This window comes from Aquarana catesbeiana, linkage group LG01, assembly GCF_042186555.1.
Source record: "Aquarana catesbeiana isolate 2022-GZ linkage group LG01, ASM4218655v1, whole genome shotgun sequence".
In the NCBI taxonomy this organism is placed as follows: domain Eukaryota; kingdom Metazoa; phylum Chordata; class Amphibia; order Anura; family Ranidae; genus Aquarana; species Aquarana catesbeiana.
This window is the reverse complement of record NC_133324.1, coordinates 636651368-636665903: the sequence shown is the minus strand read 5'-3', so window position 1 is coordinate 636665903 and position 14536 is coordinate 636651368. Positions and strand designations below refer to the sequence as shown.

Sequence of the window (14536 nt, the reverse complement as noted above, 5' to 3'; positions counted from 1 at the left end):
TTCTCCACTACTGTTTTTAGAATATGTTTATTTTTTTCTTGTGCCCAACCTTGGATTCCCAAAGAACTTTTATCATTGGACTTTTGTTTGTGTCAAAACTGCCTCTGACATGATGGCAATGAAAACACAGGAGCAGATCAAAGGCAAGTCAGAAGAAGGTCAATACAAGTCAAAAGTAGTTCAACAAGAGATAAAATGCACCTGTCAATGAACTTTAAATCATCTCAAAAGCATCTGCAACTGATGTCAAAAGCAAAAAGAAAACACATTGAAGCAAGATGCATTTGCCCATCAACACAAGCACTTATGCTGATTGACAGCACAGATCACATGTAACAAAACATTGAAGACTTCAGTTTTATCATGGGAGTTGAAGGTTTACTTTTTAGACTAAGTCAGCTTTGACATGCTGAGAAAGGCAAATGACAGGGCCACAAATTCATATTTCTCAATGGCTTGAGAACACTGTAAAAAGTATGTTTCCTTAACAAAATGTGTTTATGTTGCCATTTTAAAAGCAATGGTGCTTACTTCTTTAGATGTCTGTTTTAGATAACTACAAAGTATCATATACTGTTTGATAGTAGAAAAGGCTACTGTGTAAGAACAATACAAATGGCAATGTGAAAAAGGCATCTTGCAATCTGAGTGGTAAACAAGATTATTTACAGTTAGGCAACCATCAAATGTCACTAATACTGCAGAGTCCCATTTTAAGTGAAATAAATATAGGGTAAAAATTGTACTTGGATAGAACCAAGGTGCTAAATTAGGCAATTGTCAATTAAATAGATTGCAGAGGGAATATTAGTAACCTGACAGCAAATAGGCTGTCCCATTTATATCACCCGTAATGGAAAGACAAATTCTTAATAACTCCAGGCAAATGACTATTTTTCCTCTATGGGTTTGTATATGAGCTGTTAATTGAGCCAGACACTTTATTAGTATAACCCTAATTCTTCAGAGAAACTTTTTCCTTCTGCAGTCTTTATAGATGCTCCCTTGATCAGCGCTTTGCAATCAGCCTTCTCTGGATGTAATTGTTTCTGTATTTTGCCTCTTTTGTATTTTATTCCTGGTAGAATAATTTATCAAGGGTCTGGACTTAATAAGTGTCCATGATGCCTAGATAGATCATGACTACAAGCCAATAAAATGTATAATTTTTTCCTTGGGATAAAGTAGAGGATGGTAAGACCTCTTTCTGCTTTAAAAAGCTAACAGAGGATCTAACCCTTCCACACTCTATCCAAACAAGAAACAAAGTTTGGGCTTCACATACAGCCACAGATAGACCTTTCAGTGAACCCAAAAGTGAGTAGACTAAGATTTTTTTAATCCTCACACTATGTAGAAAATTGTTCTTTAAGGAAGGTGGCTCAAAATGCAGATATGTTATATGAGATACCCATGTGTAATACATTTTAAAATATTTAGTTAAACAGCACAATGACCTTTTGCTACTTTTAGATATAGATGTGTTTTAAACAATTAATTCTTCATTGTTGCATGATATTTCAGGGAACTTTTCTAAGAAGTAAGGCAAAAGAACCCTTACATAACCAAATAGACTTATGTGCACTTGAGCACTTTATGGATCACTTTTGTATCAATATTTATATTTTATGAAATGTGTGTATATTCACGCTATATGATGTTGTAAGCTGTATGACGACAACAGTTGCTTATATATTTTTTTTTATTCTTGGGATTGAATTTATAGGCACATCACTTTAGTTAACAATTTTGTTTTTTAGGTTTTTTGCTGCAGGTTCAGCAGATCATTAAGGAGATAGCGCAGCACATGATTATTTATTTATCTGTGATTCTCACACGTTAGTATAGAACGCGATTAGTGGTAGCAGCTGTCATCACACTATTATAAGATAGGGAATCTTTGATTTGGTAGCTCGCAAAACCTTTACTACTATTTTGACATATACTTTAAAGTAAACAGGTTTTTTTTTTACTGTAAATGGTAAGCTTATTACTGGTACATTATAATGGAGCAGTAATTTGAGAAACAATAGAAGTAAGCCATGAGTAAGAAATCTTACCAATTGCAACCCTTTTAGGAGCATGTCATTTATGTTATCAAAAAATGAATTAATTTAATCAGAAATTTTCTCCCAGTCTATTCCGTTACTAGTTCACTTTACTGAACTCATATCACAGGCTTCGGTCAAATAAATATTATAGCTATCAGTTTTTTCCAACCTTCTCCCATTTTCTGGCTCTAGCTCACTGCCCACTCTTCAGAGACTATGAATACATTGTATATAATATATTATATTCCTATATATACCTTTAGAATGACCTTTTTTAGATAGCAATAATTTGGGAAAATATTTTTGCTGGTAAAAGTACTCTTAGCTATACATTTTTACACTTTTTAAAGTATTATTTGTAATCCAGATTATAGAACTACTATTGCTATTTAGAGAATTAGCTGGTTTTATTTTAACATAATCATAGTTTTTTCTATTTAAAACAACTCGTTTGTAGCAAATTCTGATGAAACTGAGGCCAAAAATGTGTTTAATAAATACTTTGGACATAAAAAGAAGCTGTCAGTACAGCAAATCCAAGTGACAATGCATTAGACCTAACATTGCCTCTGTATACATCCTGACAAGCTGTTGCTATGAAATTTATCACACATATAGAAATAAATGAACTGAATAGATTCAATAACACTGACTAGAGACCAATCAAGTCAAAATTACATCCTACAGATATGCTCTCTTGATTATGTCAAGACATTTTATCATTCCTGGCCATATAAAGCTGTTGGATATTAAGAAATGTAAGTAACATTTGCCACTGAGAATTCCAAGACTCCTTTCAAAAGCACCGAAAAAAGATTGATGTATAGGGACCAACATCAATGACAAAGAACAGGATGAAGCTTTCCTTCTTACATGTTACACACATTTAGACAAACAATATGTGCAAAACTTTCAAAAGCTCCAACAGACACATTTAGCTCCTAACATTTAGATAGACTAGTCATCAGAAGTTTCCAAAATTGAGCATGCTGTCTATAAATCTATTATCATTAAAATCCCACTAACAAACAGAAAGGAAGGAGCTTTTATTTTAAATTTTTTTAACACTGCAAGACATTGAAATGCAGAGATAAGTGGCACCTTTAAAAATATCTAAAAGAAAAATGGACACTCAATACTTGACACTTGGCACTCCACATTAAGTCACATAGAGGCGTTTCCAACTCTCATAGTCCATTTAACTTGATGATGCTTTTATTACTCGACAAATGTAGGGCTAAAAAAAGTTATTGTTATAGTTATTACCTAAAGTGTATTTCCACTTAGAGAAAACCCCACTATATGTTTGCTATGTGTGTTGTCATTCACACAACATGCCCAAAAATAATGCTTCTCAGGAGGAGGTATCATGGCTGTCTTTTTTTTTTGAACAATGTTAAGAGTTAGCCTGTCCCAAGTCTTTCCTCATTAACACATGAAGCAAGTATCCCAGCCTTTACACCTTTAATCCTTTGTTAGGGCACTGTTTAAATCTAGTTATAATTGACAATGAAGAACTGTCTGCTCGGTACACAGAGGGTTAAATATGGCAAACACAGTTGCCCAGACCCCTTATAAACAAAAATTAATATTCTTTAACCACTTGCCTACAAGGCACTTACACCCCCTTCCTGCCCAGGTTATTTTTTAGCTTTCAGCACTGTCACACTTTGAATGATAATTGCACGGTAATGCTACACTGTACCCAGATGGAATTTTTTCATTTTCTTCACACAAATAGAGATTTATTTGGTTGTATTTAGTGGTATTTAATCACTGCTGGGTTTTTTTTTTATCCTTTACTAAAAAAATAAAAAAAAATTTTGAAAAAAAAAAACATTTTATACTTAGTGTCTATCAGTAAATTTTGTAACTAATTAATTTTTCTCTCTGATGTGCGCTGATGAGGTGGCACTGATGTCAGTGTGAGGCGAGGAGCACCGATTACTGGCACCACATGTGACCAGCTGTTATTGAACACAGCCGATCACATGGTTAAAGAGCCATGGACACGGCTCTTTACAGAGATTGGGGTTGCGCGGTGTCCTAACAACATGGCGTGGGCATGCGAGAGCGGTTGTTTTGGGACGCCGTCATATGGCGGCGTCCCAGAATGAGAGCCACACCTCCCCACTGTCATTTGACGGTGGGCGGGCGGCAACTGGTTAATATTCTTTTTCTTTGCTGTAGGGTCAAGAACAGAACATCTAAGGGCTTGTTCGCACCAGGACTCGCACAGTAACGTGCTTGTGTTTCTGTGTGATTCCTGCAATTCATTTGAATGGGCTGAAATTGCACTGCAGTGCACGCACTACTTTAAAAAAACGCACTGGACTGTATTTGTGACCTGAGTTTGGGGTGTCATTAGCATTGCATTGACATTAGCTGCAGATTACAAGGGCAGTGCATTTTGAATGTGGTGCGGGAAACGTGCACAGAAGGTGGGTTTCCCACACTGCATTTTGGTGTGAATGGGCCCTTAAAAGGTAAGCTGCAATTTTTTTTTTTTAGCCTATGCTACATAAATGGGGACATGTCAATTCCCATGGTGCTATTTCAATCTGGCTGCAAAAATGGTAAACTTTGTCTATGCAACTGTAGATTTCTATTTCAAGAAAATAATATGCAGTATATCTCTACAATCCATTAACATTTACCCATGTTTTATCCCTTTTAAAGTCTCTGAAAGTACAGAAAAATGCCCGTAGATCTGTGAGAAATGCACTTAGCTCCTAATTTTCTCTTTTTTTAAAACAACACACAAATTTTGTTCACCAAAATCAAAAGAAATGAGGTCAACTCAGCCTAGTTATTATTTGCTTAACTATTGAATCCCTACACCTTTCCTGATCTCCACAGCATAAAAATGAATTGTTATTTAGTAAGAGATAAGAAGTAGGAGGCATAATTAGGCTTAATGAGATAACACTGGCAATGTGTACAGAGCCCATAACAGCTTTGAATTTCTGTCAAAATCGGGTAATTTTGCATGTATTAAACAGATATGAAAAATACACTTTTAATTGTACCACAATTCCAAAAAAGTTGGGACGCTGTGTAAAATCTACATAAAAACAGAATTAAATGATTTGCAGATCTCATAAATTGATGGCAGCAAAATGCCTCAAAAAATTTGGGACAGGGTAACAAAAAGCTGGCAAAGTAAATAATACTAGCAATAAAGTGCTGGAAGAATATTTAGAAACTTTAGGTTAATTCGCAAAAAGTGACATGATTCAGTATAAAAAGAGCATCTTAGAGAGTCCCTAATCTGTAAAAAGCTGTGTCTAGAAATTGTTTTCAGATTAATGTTCCTCAAAATTGAAAATACTTTAAATATATGATCATCAAAATATTCAAAGAATTTGTGCACAAGGGACAAGGCCAAAACACAATTTTGGACACCCATAATCTATATGTCCTCAGATAGCACTGCATTGAAAACAGGCATGCTTCTGTAATGTACATCACTGTATGGGCTCGGGAATGCTTCAAAAAATGTGTCTGTGAACACAGTTCGCAGTGCCATCCAAAAATCAAAGACAAAGCTCTATCATGTGAAGAAGAAGCCTTATCTGAACATGATCCAGAAGCTCCATTGTCTTCTCTGGGCTAAAGTTTATTTAACCACTTGCAGACCAGCCGCCGCAGTTATCCTGCGGCAGGTTGGCTCCGCTGCGCAAAATCACGTAGCTGTACGTGCCCGCCCTGAGCTCCGTGATTCCGACCGCGGGTCCCGCGGATTCGATGTCCAAGGGGATACCCGCGATTGTCTCATGGAGAGGAAGAATGGGGAAATGCTGATGTAAACAAGCATTTCCCCATTCTGCCTAGTGACAGGACACTGATCACCGCTCCCTGTAATCGGGAGCGGTGATCAGTGTCGTGTCACACATAGCCCATCCCCACCACAGTTAGAACATTTTCCTAGGACACACTTAACCCCTGCAGCGTCCCCTCCTGGTTAACCCCTTCACTGCCAGTCACATTTACACTGTAATCAGTGCATTTTTAATCACACTGATCGCTGTATAAATGTGAATGGTCCCAAAATAGCACCAAAAGTGTCTGATCTGTCCGGCATAATGTCACAGTCACGATAAAAATCGCTGATCGTCGCCATTACTAGTAAAAAAAAAAAATATTAATAAAAATGCCATAAAACTATCCCCTATTTTGTAGACGCTATAACTTTTGCGCAAACCAATCAATAAACACTTATTGTGATTTTTTTTTACCAAAAATATGTGGAAGAATACATATCGGCCTAAACTGAAAAAAAAGTTTTATTATATATTTTTTGGGGATATTTATTATAGCAAAAAGTAAAAAATATTGCTTTTTTTTCAAAATTGTCACTCCTTTTTTGTTTATAGCGCAAAAAATAAAAAACACAGAGGTGATAAAATACCACCAAAAGAAAGCTCTATTTGTGGGGAAAAAAGGACACCAATTTTGTTTGGGAGCCATGTCACACGACCACGCAAATCTCAGTTAAGGCGATGCAGTGCTGAATCGCAAAAAGTGCTCTGGTCAGGAAGGGGGTAAATCCTTCCGGGGCTGAAGTGGTTAAAATAGTCTGTTCTGAAGTAGAAAACTGTTCTTTGGTCAGATTAATTTTTGGCAACCTTTGGTGCTGCGTCCTCCGGACTGAAGAGGAGAGGAACCTTCCAGCCTGTTTTGACACTTCATTCAAAAGCTTGCATCTCTGATGGTATGGGGGGAGGGGGGGGTTGGTAGGTATGGAATGGGCAGCTTGCACATCTGGAAAGGCACCATCAATGTTGAAAGATATATCCAGGTTTTAGAATAGCATATGCTCCTATCCAGATGACCACTTTTTCATGGAAGGCCTTCCCTTCAGCAGGGCAATGCTAAACCACACACTGCATCTATAAATACAGCATGGCTTCATAGTAGAAGAGTTTGGGTGCTTGCAGTCCAGACTTTTCATCAAATGAAAAAATTTGGCACCTCTTAAAAAAAAAAATACGACAAAGACGACCCAGCGGTTAGAATCCTATACCAGACAAGAATGGGGCAACGTTCCTCTCCCAAAACTACTGCAAATGGTCTCCTCAGTTTTCAGACATTTACAGAGTGTTGTTAAAAGAAGAGGGAATCCTACACTGTAGTAAACATGGCATTTTCATCCACTTCCGTCAACATCCCTTTTTTTGAACGAATGAAAGCCCTATTTTTCATCCATCAAAAAACCAGATCGGTTAAAAAAGGATGTAAACGGGGGGCAGGAGGCGGAGCCTAGCGGAGCAGACATGCATTGTTAGAGCTCCACACCGCTGAGGAGAGAAGAGAAGGACAAAGCGGAGCCTGCAGGCCCAAAAGGTATCCATTTGAACCTTTTTGCCCCAGGGAACAAACTGTGAAAGTTTGGGCAGGAAATATGGTACTGGGAGGAAACCGTGGCAGAAATAAAAATCACCTCACAAAGAGCTCACAGGCACTCACTGCAGCTGAAGCAGCTCCAGTCACCTCACAAGATACAGCATCAGGGTGCTCTCACAGACAGAAAATGTCACAGCAAGACTCTCCATTTGAGTCAGATACAGAACAAATCCTCTCACAAACTCCTCCACAAGACTCCTCAGTATCCCCAGTAATATTATTACAATTTGAAAAGATGCTTCATAAGGCTTTAAAACAAACCTCAGACCAAATAACAAACAGCCTAACCAAAGAAATAAGAGAGCTGGGAAACCGCACCGCAGCCTTAGAAATAAAAATGGATGAAATTGAAATTACAACCCAAGAAAATATAACAGAATTGGAACAATTAAAAAAAGAGAATTTAATACTTCAAACTAAGCTCGAAGATTACGAAAATAGAGCCAGACGTTCAAACTTGCGCATAAGGGGAATACCTGAAACTGTGACAGACCTGCAATCTACTATTACTGCTCTATTACAAGAACTAAAGCCAGATATCCCTATTGAACGTTTAGAACTGGACAGAGTACACAGAGCCCTCACAGCCAAAAAGAAAGATGGACCCCCACGTGATATAATCACAAAATTTCATTATTACAGAACGAAAGAACAAATACTAATTGCTGCAAGAGAAAAAAAGGAACTTAATTTTCAAGGACACAATTATCAAATTTTTGCTGACCTATCCCAACTTACTATTACTAAAAGACGATCCATGAAACCCCAACTAATGGAACTGCAACGCCACAACATTATGTATCAATGGGGCTTCCCCTTTTCAGTCAGATTTAACTACCAAGGTACAATTTACAGAAGCAGATCAGCAGATGAACTACAACAAACCCTTTTAAAATTAAATCTGACAGAACCCACAAGCAGCAACACTCCCACACGCAGAAGAATGGCATCATCTTCACCTTCAGGCAGCACCCAGAAAATTCCAGAACAAAATGGGAATCATCATTCTCACAAAAGAGGCCATTATGCCACATCATCCATGGACCAAGAAGATTCAATGGACTGACATCCTAATTCCTGATATCTCTTCATTTATTATACTAAGAGATGGTTCTCTATAAAAAACCTATATTTATAACTGAATGTAACTGCATTCTGATAGTCACACACTGTGTGGGATCATGTTACATTCCAGTTATATTTCTTATTACTTCTGATTCATATAGCCTTAGAATATATAAGTGAAATAAGGAAATTCTTGTTCAGTTATATATTATCAGGTAATAACAATAGATTTATTACTTTTTAGGACAAATATGTTCAATAATCCAGAAGTAATGGAAGCTTTTTTTTTTTTTTTTTTTTCTTAAAACAAATATATTATTACCTAACTCTAGTTCCTAGAATTATGTTTTTGTTTATTCTAATCTGAAGCAATACAACCTCAATTTTATGAGTTAACATATCTAAACAGTTGCATATGAATAAAATATGTAATTGTTTACTCTAAAAGGGTTAAAACCCCAAAATAATTCAAACTATCTTCATCAATACCAAAGTTATTAACAGTATCTTTCTAACTGAATTATTTAGCCTAGGGCAAGACTAACCATATACAACCACCCTGGAATAAATAATTTCAACAAAAACTATATTCTGCACTCCAACTAATGAAACATCAATTTGATGTCTTTTGACATAGCACTTCTCTCCTGTAAGCGGAAGATCCGTGTACCCCCATTAGCCCTCCTCATTCTCCCAACCATATTATGTGGGAGTGTGACGAAGGCACTTATTCCCCTGAGAGAGATATTTATTCTCTTTCACGGGTAAATTGTGATTACTTGCAAAAAATAATTTATACAATGTATCATCTAATCTCATATGTTTTTTGTTTACTCTTTACTCCAGAATTCACTGGTTTCTTTTCTATCTATTCATCTCTTCAGTCCACACAGGTTGATCTGCGCAGTCAGCTCTGCATAACAAAAAGTAAGTCAAAACTATTTGATCTGTTGCCATGGCACCACTGAATATACTTTCCCTGAATGTTCAGGGAATAAATGTCCCTCAAAAAAGGACCAAAGCCTTCCATACTTTCCATAACAAGAAGGCTCACATAGTATGCCTCCAAGAAACACACTTCACCAAAGATTCTACTCCAAAATATATTTCTCCTTTTTATCAACAAATTTACACGGCTTCTGCCTGTACCAAGCAAAGGGGAACTCTAATTGCATTTCACCGATCCACACCATTCACCTTATCATCAGAAATTAAAGACCCAGAAGGTAGATACCTGATACTCATGGGTTATATAATGGATACAGCAATCACGGTGATTTCCTACTACGCTCCTAACAAACAACCTACACCATTCCTCTCACATATATTACAAGTGATTAATACACACAAAATAGGAACAGTGATAATGTGTGGGGATTCGAACCAGGTCCTACTCCCATTTCTAGATAAATCACCTTTTACACCATCCAAAATAACCTCTAGATTACCTTTTTCTCAACTTCTTTCCAAATACAATCTGGTAGATTCATGGAGAGAAAGTAACCCAATGAAAAAGAAATTCACTTATTTCTCGCACCCTCATCAAACCTTCACCAGAATAGATCATATTTTTCTAACAATAGGAATGATACCAGAAATTATTGCATCAGATATAATTCCGATTCCGTGGTCTGACCATAATGCAGTATACACTACTATAGCCTCAGCCATACCAAAAGCGCATGACCCAACGTGGTACTTACCGGACATAATGCTCAAACACCCACTACATCAGATGGCCATTGAACAAGCTTTAAAGGAATACATATCAATTAATAATACAACAGACATCTCCCCAATAACACTGTGGGAAGCTCATAAGCCTGTCTTGCGTGGTACAATACAAAGACAAATGGCACTATTTAAACGGGAACGCAAAAATCTAGCAAAAAAACTAGAACTCAATTTTAATGCAGCCTACATATCATTCCAAGATAATCCATCTCAGAGTACAAAATCTCATCTGGAAAAATCTAGATTGGAATACGATCTATTTCTCACTGAGTCAGTTGATAAATCCCTCAAACGCTCCAAACACAATTTCTACATGAATACAAACAAACCAGGTACATATTTGGATCGGGCATTAAATTCAACTAACAAATCTTTCAAACCAATACGTTTGAAATTATCAAAAAATGTTTACACTTGTAATCCAGTTAAAATAGTCCATAAATTTCACTCACATCTCGCAACTTTATACAAGACAAACAATGAATTTAATCCTACAGAGGCTGAATCCTTCTTCTCAAAAATAACCTTACCTGAGTTATCTCAGAATCAAAAAAGCAGTTTGGATGAGCCTATAACTATAGATGAAGTTGCTAACGCCATAAAAGACCTAAAACTTAACAAAAGACCAGGCCCAGACGGCTACTCGGCTTTATACTATAAAACATTCTCAGAAATACTCTCTCCCATTCTCACTGAAACTTTTAACAAACTTCTAGATGGACATTCTTTTCGGCAAGAAACACTAATGGCAATTGTTTGTATGATCCCAAAACCCCTTTCTGATGATACTTCCTGTGTGAATTATCGGCCTATCTCTCTGTTAAACCTCGATATTAAATTATTAGCAAAAATAATAGCAAAACGCCTCAATAGCATTATAGGAAAATTAATACATAGAGATCAAGTAGGCTTCATGCCAAATAGACAGGCAGGCGATAATATACGCAGGGCAGTGTTATTGGCACATATTGCTAAAAAACGGAAAATCCCTTTATGTTTTCTATCTCTCGATATTAAGAGGGCATTTGACACAGTATCCTGGCAATATATGCAATATTCATTACAAAAATGGGGTTTTGGACCCCACTTTTTAACATGGATCAAAGCATTATATAATAAACCCAAAGCCTATATAAAATATGCTGGATACAAATCTGAAGCCTTTAATATCGAAAGAGGTACCCGACAGGGTTGCCCATTATCTCCCTTATTATTTGCCCTTATACTCGAACCCATGGCCCAATATATCAGAACAAACCAAACTATAACTGGCATTGAAGTAGGAGGTATTACACACAAATTATGTATATTTGCAGACGATATATTACTTTTTCTATCATCACCACAGGTCTCTGGTCCTAACTTAATACCAGCTCTTGATGGATTTGCAGCCCTATCCGGCCTTATGATTAATCCTAAGAAATGCCTAGTGCTTAATATTTCACTCACAAACATGGAATTGATCCCGGCTAGGGCTGCACTCCCATTCACATGGGCAGAAAAATCAATCCCATATCTTGGAATTCATTTAACAGCCTCTCATTCTGACTTATTCTCAACCAATTATCCTCCTGTATTAAGACAGATCACAAATCTAATAAAACAGTGGTCGCAACTTCCTTTATCCTGGATGGGGAAGATTAATGCAATCAAAATGACTATTCTACCCAAATTGCTTTATCTATTCAGAGTCCTCCCTATTCCAATTCCTTCCTATTTTTTGAGAATAGTACAAAAAAGAGCAACTTCGTTTATATGGGGCTCTTCTAAACCACGTATACCTATACACACACTACATCTTCCCAAAAATAAAGGAGGCCTGGGATACCCTAATTTTACTAACTACTACAGAGCGGCACATTTGGCCAGTCTGTCCAAATACCATGCAAAACAGGAAATCCCATTATGGGTATTTATAGAGGCTTCAGAAAATGACCCTCTATTAATATCAAATTTATTATGGCTTGATCCTAAAGACCGCTTTAAAATTCATAATCCCATAACTAAACACTTCTTATCTCTCTGGGATAAACTAAAAACCAAATATCAGTTACAATCTCCACACAATCCTCTCCTTTCTTTTATCAGAAATCCGGCCTTTTATCCGGCATGGATCTACCCAAATTCTTTTAAAGCTTGGACAACATCAGGCATTCAGACACTAAATGACTTCATAGCATCTAAATCATTCCTTTCATTCCCATCGCTTAGAGAAAAATATGATCTACCAAACTCTGAGATATTTAGATATCTCCAAATCAAAAATTTCTATACACCATTCCTAAAGGGGGATACACCATTATCCCAATTATCCATTTTTGAATCAATCTGTACAAAAGATCCATTTGCTAAAGGTACAATTTCATCACTTTATAATCAATTATATGGAGTACCAAATCTTAATAGACCCTCTTACGTTCAGAGGTGGGAGGAGGACCTGGGACGAACTTTAAAAGACACGGACTGGTCTAACATATGGCTCACATCTAAGTCATCTTCACCCAACATCTTAGCACTGGAGACAAATTATAAAGTCCTAACTCGCTGGTACCTTGTACCCGCTAGAGTGGCAAAATATTCACCTAATACCTCAGCTCTTTGTTTTCGAGGATGCCCAGAAATAGGCACATATTTACACATATGGTGGACGTGCCCAGTAATCCAAACCTTCTGGAAGGAAGTCTTCGTGATTGCATCTAAAATATTTAAAAAAATAATACAACCAGATCCATATTTAACTTTACTTAATCTAAAACCGGAATGGTTAACACTCTCTCAATTCAAACTTATGATCCAACTAATAACGGCTGCAAAACAAACAGTGGCCAAGGCATGGAAATCTCCTACATTGGTACTAGCAGAAACAATTCACAGAATGAATAATACAATGTCCCATGCTAAGATGGTAGCCATCGATCAAAATCAAATTCCAAAATTTGAAAAACTTTGGCATCCTTGGATAAAACAACAGTTCCTGTCAAACTTCAATGACTCTGTCCTGTTGCCATGGTAACAGATTAAATGACTTACAGAGACACCCATTCTAAGGCTTCAAAGAGAACTAAAAAGAATAATAAACTGACGAGCGGGACAACCTTGTGGACCATACCTCTACCTTTTAACCCTTTTTCTTCTTTCTCTTTCCTTTTCTCCACCTTACGATTAAAGCTCATTATCAGAATTTATTTGACCTATATACACTCTACTTGTAAACAATATGTATAGTAGGTATAAATCATTTAAATACCTACAAAAGTAACTAAGGAAATGATATATATCTTTAATTTAGGTTTACGTGAACCCAATGTTTAATATTTGAAATTTCATGATATTTATCTATATAAACCCTCCTGTAAAACAATGAGCTTACTTTATAGATCCTTGTAAACTTACTTTATGTATCTTTATAACATTGTATACTCAATAAACTTCTTTTGACAAGGAAAAAAAAAGGATGTAAACTGACAAATGGTCAGTTTTTCATCCGTTTTTGCATTGGTAGTGGATGTAAAAAAAAAACTGATGAAAACCGGATGAACTGAACTGATGAAAAAACAGATGAACTGAACTGATGAAAAATGGATGAACTGAACTCATGAAATGAACGGTCCGTATGTGTGAAAGGGGCCTAACTTTCTAAAGGTAAAAATACTATGCACTCCTCAAATGCAGTTGCACTCATTTTCCTTAGTAAATATAAATGTGGTAAAGTTTCACTTCCTAAAGAATATTCAATCAGGTGTTAAGTAAATGTAAAAAAAAAAAAATAATTAAAAAAAAAAAATTTTTGCTTGCACATGATTGGATAATGGAAATCAGCAGACGTTTACCACAGTTACCAAGCTCTGGGGAGAATTAGTGCAAATACACCTGAAAAGTGCACAGTCTTTTAAAAAGCCTTTAGTAAATCCACCCTTTTGTCTGCCAAAGTTCTAGTTGGCACAGGGCCTCTTTCTTCAACATAGTGTAATTGAAATACATCCACTTTCTTACACACTTCCCATGGTTATTTGTGATGGAAAAATCTGTCCAGGTGCAATTTGCAATGGGTTTAGCAAATCTTGTTCAAACTTGTGAACCTGAACCTGAATCTAAAATACTGTACTTCTGGGATAGGGTCTTTTTATGTGCCTTTAACCAGTTCCCATCCGCGCTATAGCCGAATGACGGCTACAGTGTGGACTTACATTACCAGGAGGGCTTTAATAGATGTCCTCCCCTTTCCTCACTCCCCGCGTCCCCACGAGCGCACATGAGGGAAATCTGTGCTGGCCATGTCC

At 36.7% G+C, this 14536-nt stretch overlaps 1 protein-coding gene across 1 annotated transcript in view; it reads right to left on the bottom strand.

Annotated features, from left to right (window-relative positions):
- CCSER1 (coiled-coil serine rich protein 1) overlaps window positions 1-14536 on the bottom strand; it is a 1308521-nt gene that overhangs the window by 25975 nt on the left and 1268010 nt on the right. The gene's annotated exons all lie outside the window — the stretch shown is intronic.